At 41.4% G+C, this 9,639-nt stretch overlaps 1 pseudogene; it reads right to left on the reverse strand.

Annotated features, from left to right (window-relative positions):
* Positions 1–6,738: 6,738 nt before the first annotated feature.
* Positions 6,739–9,356, reverse strand: LOC122708531 (annotated as a pseudogene).
* Positions 9,357–9,639: the final 283 nt, after the last annotated feature.

Consider the following 9,639-nt stretch of genomic DNA (forward strand, 5'->3'; position numbering starts at 1 on the left):
GTTCTTTGTGAACTCTAAAAGGGTTACTTTGGCAGCTAAAGTTGATTTTTCTGGAACATCATGTCCATTCTCAAAGCAAATAGTTTATTCATCGTCTCATCTTGTTCCAGAAGCCTTCATTTATCTTTTGGGGTTTCTGGCATAGTTCTCCAGCCCTGGAAGTCTTTGGCCCCGGACCCCTTCCGAGTTCAGGCTCTTGCATTCAGCAGATCACAGGGCAGCACCATCCCAGTCACTTATCTGGATAAGGCACCGTGGGAGGGAAAACTCTGGCGAGGACGATCGCATCTGTCACACTGGTTCAGAATGAGGGAGGACAGATAGAAGGTTCTGCAGTTCTCTGCTCATCTGAAAATGATGAATGATTTCCTGCCAAGGCCAAACAAGTTGCTAATTAATGATCCAGTAATGGCACCCACTATCTGCTGTCTGCCTCATTTGTCTTCCCTGTGTGGACAGATTAAGGACTGTAAATACAGTCTGGTACTCTTGTTCATTGCATGGGCTTCTCATTCTCTGTTGTTTTAAGGCTGGTATCTTGGAGTAGGTGCCAGTGGTGAAGGGCTAAGTGTGCTTCACAGGAGTTCCCAGGGAGTCTGAGGCAGAAGGAGGAAGGAGGTAGACAAGAAAAGAACAGGTCCTTAACATTCCTTATTCCATTAAATCCTCAGGAGGGAGATGAGGTGGGAAGAATTACTCCCATTTGTAGATGCTCAGATGCTCAGAGAGGGTAAATAATGCGTTCAAGACCACATAGCTAGGAAATGGTTCGTCTGAGATCTCAATCGAATCAGTTTGATTTTAAAACCATTATTTCTAATCACTGTACCACATTCTCCCAAACAAAGCCAGTATCTTCTGAATCCAAACATTATATTGTTTGGAGATGTAGACATATATGAGACAATTATGGATATATGCATGCGTGCTCAGTCACTTCAGTCATGCCTGATTCTGTAACCCCATGGACTGTAGCCCATCAGACTCCTCTATCCATGGAATTCTCCAGGCAAGACGGCTGGAGTAGGATGCTATTCCCTCTGCCAGAGGATCTTCTCAACCCAGGGATCAAACCTAAGTCTCCTGCGATCCCTACAATGCAGGCTGAGCCTGCAGTGAGCCACCAGGGAAGCCTTTACGGGTATATACTAAGAATAAAATTCAGGATTTCAAACAAAGGAGGGATAAGAGCTGGGAAGAACATAAAGACTGCCTTTCAAGTTATGCGGTAAGTTCATAGGTGTTCATTTTTATATTGGGCTTCTTTATTGACATATGTTATATAAAATATATATCAAATAATATATAGAAGAAAAAAGTCTAATGTCTTTTTTAAAACCTAAGTAGATACTCTCATGGGCAACAGTTTTCATCAAAAATAAGGTAAAAATAAATCCATTAGTCAGAATTGATGCACAGAATATTATACTAAGTTCTGTCAGAGATTAGAAATAACATTCAATACAGGCATACATCAGAGATTTTGAAGGTTCCATTCCAGGCCACAGAATAAAGCAAATATCACAATAAAGTCACACAAACTTTTTGGTTTCTCGGTGCATATATAAGTTACATTTACCCTATATTGTAGTCTATTAAGTATACTATAACATGCCTAAAAATGGACATACCTTAATTTAAGATAGTTTATTGCTAAAAAACACTGACCATCTGAACCTTCAGCAAGTTGTAATCTTTTTGCTGGTGGAGGGTCTTGCCTAGATGTTGATAGATGCTGACTCTTCAGGGTGGTGGTTGCTGAAGGTTAGAGTGACTTTCAGAATTTATTAGAATAAGACAAAAATGAAATTTCCACATTAATTGACTCTTCCTTTCATAAACAATTTCTTTGTGGTATGCAATGGTTTGGCAGCATTTACCCACAGTAGAAATTCTTTCCAAGTTGGAGTCAGTCCTCTCAAACTCTGCTATTATTTTACCAAGTTTATGTAATATTCTAAATCTTTTGTTACCATTTCAACAATCTTCACAGCTTCTTCACCAGGAGTACCTTCCATCTCAGGAAGCCACTTTCTTTACTCATCCATAAGAAGCAACTCCTCATTTGTTATAGTTGTATCATGAGATTGCACTGCTTCAATCACATCTTCAGGTTCCACTATTAATTCTAGCTCTCTTGCTGTTTCCACTACATCTGCAGTTGCTTCCTCCCCTGAAGTCTTGAACCCCTCGTAGTCATTCATGAAAGCTGGAATCAACTTCTTTCAAACTCTTGTTCATGTTGACATTTTTGACCTCTTCCCATAAATTACAAATTTTTTTCTGCACTGTGGCATATGGAATCTTAGTTCCCTGATTGGGGATAGAACTCGGGAACCCTTGCATTGGAAGCACAGCGTCTTAACCACTGGAACACCAGGGAAGTCCATGAATGTTCTTAAAGACATGCACTTTGATGTGACTTCCTTCTTTAAACCTCATGAACCAGCCTCTGTTAGCTTCAAACTTTTCTTCTTCAGCTTATTCACCTCTCTCAGCCTTCACAGAATTAAAGAGAATTAGGACACATGGAGGTGAAAAAGAAAGTGACTAGGAAAACCAAAGCAGCCATCAATTACAATGAAGCCCCTTTGTGAGTGTGCAGGATAGTAGACAAGTGGGTTATGTAGGAGAGGAAGGCTGGAACCATGCTCCCCTTCTGCGCCCTGGTGCGGTGGCCTCCCCAAGCTCCCTGAAGAGTAAGCCAGGGTGTGGTCAGCAAGGGTGGTGCTGGAGGAGCACAAGGCCAGCAGGGGACTGAGCAGGGTCTGTGCATACTCCCTCCCTCCCACTGATTCCTCAAGAAAGCACACATGTGTAGAAAAAAGAGACAGGTCCTTGCTCTGAATTAAGCTTTCACTTAAGGCAATGTTGTGGCTGGTTTGATCTTCTATCCAGAACACTAAAACTTTCTCCAGATCAGAAATAAGGCTGTTTCACTTTCTTATCATTCACGTGTTCATTGGAGTTCATTTCCTTCAAGAACTTTTCCTTTACATTTACAACTTGGCTGACTGTCACAGGAGGCCTAGTTTTGGGTCTGTCTTGGCTTTGGACATGCTTTCCTCACTAAGCTTAATCATTTCTAGCTTTTGATTTAAAATGAGAGACGTGCGACTATTCCTTTCACTCAAACACATAGAGGCTATTGTAGTGTTGTTAACTGGCCTAAATTCAAGGTTCATGTGTCTCGGGGAATAGGAAGGCCAGAGGCAAGGAAGAGAGACAGGGAAACATCTGTCAGCAGAGCAGTCAGCATACACACAACATTTATCAATTAAGTTTGCTGACTTACATGGGCACGGTCCATGGAGTTCCAAAACAACTGCAATGGTAACATTAAAGATCACTGATCACCAAAACAAATATAATAATAATGAAAACATTTGAAATATTGCAAGAATTACCAAAATGTGACACAGAGACACAAAGTGAGAAAATGCTGTTCAAACCTGCTCAACACAGGGTTGCCACCAAACTTCAATTTGTTTAAAAAAAAAAAAATCTGCAAAGCCTGATAAAGTGAAGTATAATAGAAGAGGTATGCCTATATAAAATTCCTGTTTGCATGATGCAAAATGATGAGGAGGCCAGGCTAAGGCACATAGAAATGACTTATCATTTTAGAGACTTTATTAGAATCATCTGCCTATAGTCTATTTTGCAAGGATTTTCTCTAGTCTAGGGAGAGGATGCTCAGAAGACCAGAATCCCAACCTCACTGCTGGGGCTGCACTTTTCAGTCCTGCCTGTAGTTCAGGGCTTGACTGCTACCAGCCCTGTCAGTGCTGCTGCCTGCCCACCTGTAAGCTTCAGAGGAAATCCACCCTTGTCACCCAGGTGTCAACAGCCACGGGACTTGAGAACACTCTGGTGAGGAGGAGTCTTATTGCTTCTGCTTCTGAACTCCTTTCACAAAGGAAAGGTGAGCCCCCTCAGGATAGACCCTTTCCAAAGGTAAATGACAGCCAACACTATTCACAGGCACAGGGAACACTTCTCTTTTGCAAATACAAATGTGGCCTAAGTCCCACTCCAGCGGCCCTGCAGGAAAGGTAAATCCCTGAAGGCAGGCACTGCTCACAGTGAGAAGCTAGGACTGCTCACAGTGACCAGCCTGGAACAGTGCTCACAGGACAGGTACAAAGATAACATCAAGGAAGTGAGGTTTGCCTTAACCACCTCTGCATCTTCTGTCTTGAGGATTCCAGGGCCCACTCCCCAAGGTCTGGGTCCTATAGACCATGCCCACCTTCTGGATTTCTACCACACCCTTCCCTATCCTCTACCACCAGTGTCTCTCACATCAGATCATTTCTTCCTCTAATAGAATAAGCACTATCTCAGGAATTAGGTGGGAAAGTGTTCATAGCTAATAAGTAACTAGTGGCAATAGACGCACAGGACTGGGCATCCACTGTAAAGAAAATAAGCTTGTAGGTACATTTTAATTGAGCAAACTTTCATTGATACTTACATTGTTGTACAGAAACGCATTTCAACTGGTTTAAATCCAACACCGTGAAGGGAGAAATTATGGCACCAAATGTTCTCTCTTCAATTATACTAAGATTAATTTATATCCCTATGCAATCTACAGTTATCATTTTTCCAGGCTTTGCCTCAGTGTGTATCAGTGTGTGGAGTTTTTCAACATTAGATATAACTCTTAAATCTATGAGAAGAAGAAAACAAACTTTGAGCCAACAAATGTTATCATATCCACTAGATACTGTATAAGAACAAAATCTACTCTGAACACTGGTCCTCAAAAGCAGGACACCAAAGCATTAGGTGCTATGCTAATTACAGAATCAAGCTGATCACATTGATTGAAAGCTTCTTAAATGAAGGTTTCAACCAACAATATTCTTTAAGTCAAAACAGTATTCCAGAGCAATCGGGTGGAGAGGGAGGTGGGAGGGGGGATCGGGATGGGGAACACATGTAAATCCATGGCTGATTCATGTCAATGTATGACAAAAACCACTACAATGCTGTAAAGTAATTAGCCTCCAACTAATAAAAATAAATGAAAAAAATAATAAAGTACACATTTACTAAATGTAAAAAAAAAAAAACAAAACAGTATTCCAACCACTTGATTTCAAGCAAAGTAGATTTTATGTTTAGAGACACCAATGAAATGTGGTTCACCTATAAACACAGAAGAAACCAAACATCACTGCATCAACACAAAAATAAAAATAAAACATTTTGAAGACAAGAAGAAATACAAAATTCAGTCAACTTTGCTGTTCTCTTGGCTGCCTAAATCCCACAATATTTGCAAATATAGCTAAAACATGCTAACTCTTGAAAGCCTATATTTTTAGGCATTTCCCATCAACTATACTGGAACACTGTACATTATGTTTTATTAATAGCATTCTGCCTTCCTGTGCAGTCATTCACTCAATCCTGTGAAGCCCCAGTGAAGGGAACACACAATGAGGGGAACAGATGAATTTAGACACTATCATATGAATCACAAAATCATAGGATTTTAAGTCACAAGATGAAAAAGACACTGATTCTGCTTTAAAACAAGGTTTATAGGAAATTATCACTGGAATTTCATGGAAATGGCTACTAATATAAAAGTCAAAGTGAATGACCCAAGCCAGCTTGATGTACCGAACCCAGTACAACCTTTACACTCAATCTCCCTGATAATAAACTCAGTGATAATAAATCCTTGCATGCCACTATTTTACACATTAGTAAAGGCCTAGTCCGGGAAAAGGAACTGAACTGAACTGAATCTCATTTACTGGAAACACAAGATGTCATATGATTTCTGTACAGTTATTTCTGTTCACCCACATCTCAATCTATAATACTCTATGGGTCATCCTTGAAAATCAACAAAATAAGTTTATTTATCACTATCTTTCAAAAGAGCCCATGCCAATTAAAAGGAAGTCAAATTCTCTAAACCTTAAATGAATATTAAGTCCAAGATCTACCCCAGCTTCCCCTGTGGAGGATAAGATTAGTATAAACCCACAGTGTAACAGTGTATTGCTTTATTTGAGGTGGGGAGGGGAGACACACAGGTGAGAAAAAAAATCAATTAAAGGACTAGGAATGCAGGGAGCAATAATGTTAAACTAGTAATACCAAAAAATGAATAATTGCAATCATTTTCTTAGGAGAACTTGATTCGTGGAAGGAAAGCCAATTGCTATAGCAAAAAAAAAAAAAAAAAAAACTGTATGAAGTAGAAATTGGTTTCAATAATATTAGTAAAGAATATATTCTAGAAAGTAGCAGTAAGCAGAATGTAAAATTCTGACAGCAATTTAACAGACCAGTCCCAGATGGTTAGGTTGAGGCCAACACCTAATGATGACAAAAGCTTTGTCTATTGGGAATTTTGGATGATCCCTGGAGAAATATTACACTGTACATAAACCAAACTGAATTGTTTTCATATCTGTTATAGAGTTTCATAAAGTGTTGTTTCTACAAGCACTTCAGTTTCACAGCAAGAGTGGTATAGAATATCTAAACACACAAGAGAGCATTCATGCTAGATATCTAACTCCTCGGTATAATAATACATACAATCTAAAATGATTAGACTGTCATCACATCTAGGGCTTTCTGCATCTTGAGGTGGTGGTTATGGAAAGCATGGACCTCAGTCTCAATACACAGAAAGGAGCCATCATTTCTTTCTATATGTGTTTTGCATTTTTTTTTCATTTTTCTAAATTAGTTCTTCTCTTACTATCATTTCTTAGCCAAATTGGTAAAAATAAAATTGTAATCACTAAATATAGAACTCCTCTGTCAATCAAGACATTTAAAACTTCAATTTTCTGGGGCAAGGAAAGCAGTGTGGGACATTTAAAACTCTGATTTACAAACAAGGTGGTCAAAAATTTTCCTGGCTTAAAAACTCACAACTTTCCTAAACAGGTCATTATAAGAGTTCTAGCTAAAGTTTGACACAACTGAAGGACTTACCATGCATGCATGCATTGGAGAAGGAAATGGCAACCCACTCCAGTGTTCTTGCCTGGAGAATCCCAGGGACAAAGGAGCCTGGTGGGCTGCCGTCTACGGGGTCGCACAGAAGTGGACACAACTGAAGTGACTTAGCAGTAGCAGCAGCAGCAGCAGCTAAAGTTTGTTTCAAAGCTACTATAAGAAAACTCTGGTTATGGGAATGGCGTGAACAGTCCAATAAGTTCCCTATGACTTCATGCCACTGACTGAATCCCCACAAGGACTGAACAGTGTGATATCAGTGACAGAACCTAGCACAAATTCTGCTTTCATGAATGACATCTTTGCAGTAACACCATCTTTTGCGTAAATTGGTCCATAACTTCTGGGTCAAGCTCACTCATCAGTATTTCCTGGATTTGATCCAGCTGACTGATCACCCAAGTCTCTGGGAAATCCAGCCTATACCAGTATGAACTCAGAGTTCATCCGTCCTATACAATACACTGTGAAGAAAGCTGAGTGCCGAAAAATTGACACTTTTGAACTGTAGTGTCGGAGAAGACTCTTGAGAGTCCCTTGGACTGCAAGGAGACCCAACCAGTCCATCCTGAAGGAGATAAGTCCTGGGTGTTCATTGGAAGGCCTGATACTGAAGCTGAAACTCCAATACTTTGGCCACCTCATGCGAAGAGTTGACTCATTGGAAAAGACCCTGATGATGGGAGGGATTGGGGGCAGGAGGAGAAGGGGACAACAGAGGATGAGATGGTTGGATGGCATCACTAACTCGATGAACATGAATTTGAGTAAACTCCGGGAGTTGGTGATGGACAGGGAGGCCTGGCGTGCTGCGATTCATGGGGTCGCAAAGAGCCAGACACGACTGAGCGACTGAACTGAACTGATACAATACACTGCTGCATTTGGTAAAATTACATTAAGAAACTATTTCTTCCTGTAAATTCCAGTGTGGATTCACTTGATGAGATGGCTTCATTAAATTCTTCGGGGAATAAAAGAACTTTGAACTGAGTCAAAATCACTATAATTCTGAGCGAGGTTCAACAGGGAAACCTGTGCTCTCAGGAGAAGGTGGTACCACACATCTTTGTCTCTTGGAGATAAACATGCTATTCTCACTGAATATATAAGTTTCAGTTTTTGCCACACTCATGACTAACCACTAAACATCTTTCAAAAACATATCCCACTGGAATCATGGGGTGATTTGAAGATTCATCAGATCCTTGGTTGGTGACAGGTTGCTGCTGGGAGAACCAAAAGTCCAGCAGCTCCTTGGATCCTTTAAAAAAATTGTGCCACTTCCATCACCATAAGACTAGCAAAAAACCAATAGCCACAGAAAATCAACTAAATCCTTTCCTTGCTGTGAGTGCCACAATAATTTCAACTGTGTTACCAAAATTCAGTCTCATTTTATTGCTTTAATTTTATATTGACTCTTTTTTTTCCATTTATTTTTATTAGTTGGAGGCTAATTACTTTACAATATTGTAGTGGTTTTTGTCATACATTGACATGAATCAGCCATGGATTTACATGTGTTCCCCATCCCGATCCCCCCTCCCACCTCCCTCTCCATCCCATCCCTCTGGGTCTTCCCAGTGCACCAGCCCCGAGCACTTGTCTCTTGCATCCAACCTGGGCTGGTGATCTGTTTCACCCTAGATAATATACATGTTTCGATGCTCTCTCAAAACATCCCACCCTCGCCTTCTCCCACAGAGTCCAAAAGTCTGTTCTGTACATCTGTGTCTCTTTTTCTGTTTTGCATATAGGGTTATCATTACCATCTTTCTAAATTCCATATATTTGTGTTAGTATACTGTATTGGTCTTTATCTTTCTGGCTTACTTCACTCTGTATAATATTGACTCTTTTTAAGAAAAGAATTAATAAAATTTACCTGGACTTTCTTTTTTCCTTTTGAGGGCAGAGAGGAAAGATCACGAGTTTGTTGGAAACAGAGGCAGACACAGTTCCAGGTCTCAGCGGCCCCTGTCTGCCATCTGAGGGAGTAGAGCTGGCAGCTAGCAAGTGACCCGGATGTGATGGGGTGGGGCAGGCGCACAGCCCTTAGTGACGCCGTTAGTGCCAGACACTTATCGCGAGACACAGCACAGCAGCGAGAGGTTCCGCTGGGCCAACAGTCAGGCTCGCAGCGGTTCCCCCAGCATAGAGTGGTGAGAGGTGGATTGCAACTTCTCCCAGGGCCCTTCAGGCCCCGGGGCCGTGGGGCCGCCAGATGACCTGGGGGCCCGCGTCAGGCCGAGGGCTGGGTCCTGCAGAGCTGAACAGAGCTGGCTGTGTCTTTGCCACAGCTGCCCACTGGCCAGGCCCAGGACTTGAAGCAGCAGTGAACACTCCCCCACCATCCCCACTTCTGTGACCTAGTGGCAGGGGCAGTCTCCATGGGTTGCAATCCATGAAGGTCTCAGCAACTGGATATATGGACACTGCCATTAAGCAACAGCTTCAACCAGTGTCAGGGTCTCTGTTCGAGTTTCAAAAATTGGTCCATCTTAGATCAGCGGTCTACCCCTAGGAGGTGACCAGAGGTCAGGGTTAAGTTGCAAGGATGCTGCACCTCTTTACTTCAGGTCCCCCTCTGTGGCTGGGGCTATTCTCCAAAAAGGGCAATTGTTGTGAGCTAGGAAT

The sequence above is a fragment of the Cervus elaphus genome, chromosome 15, assembly GCF_910594005.1.
Source record: "Cervus elaphus chromosome 15, mCerEla1.1, whole genome shotgun sequence".
Taxonomy (NCBI): domain Eukaryota; kingdom Metazoa; phylum Chordata; class Mammalia; order Artiodactyla; family Cervidae; genus Cervus; species Cervus elaphus.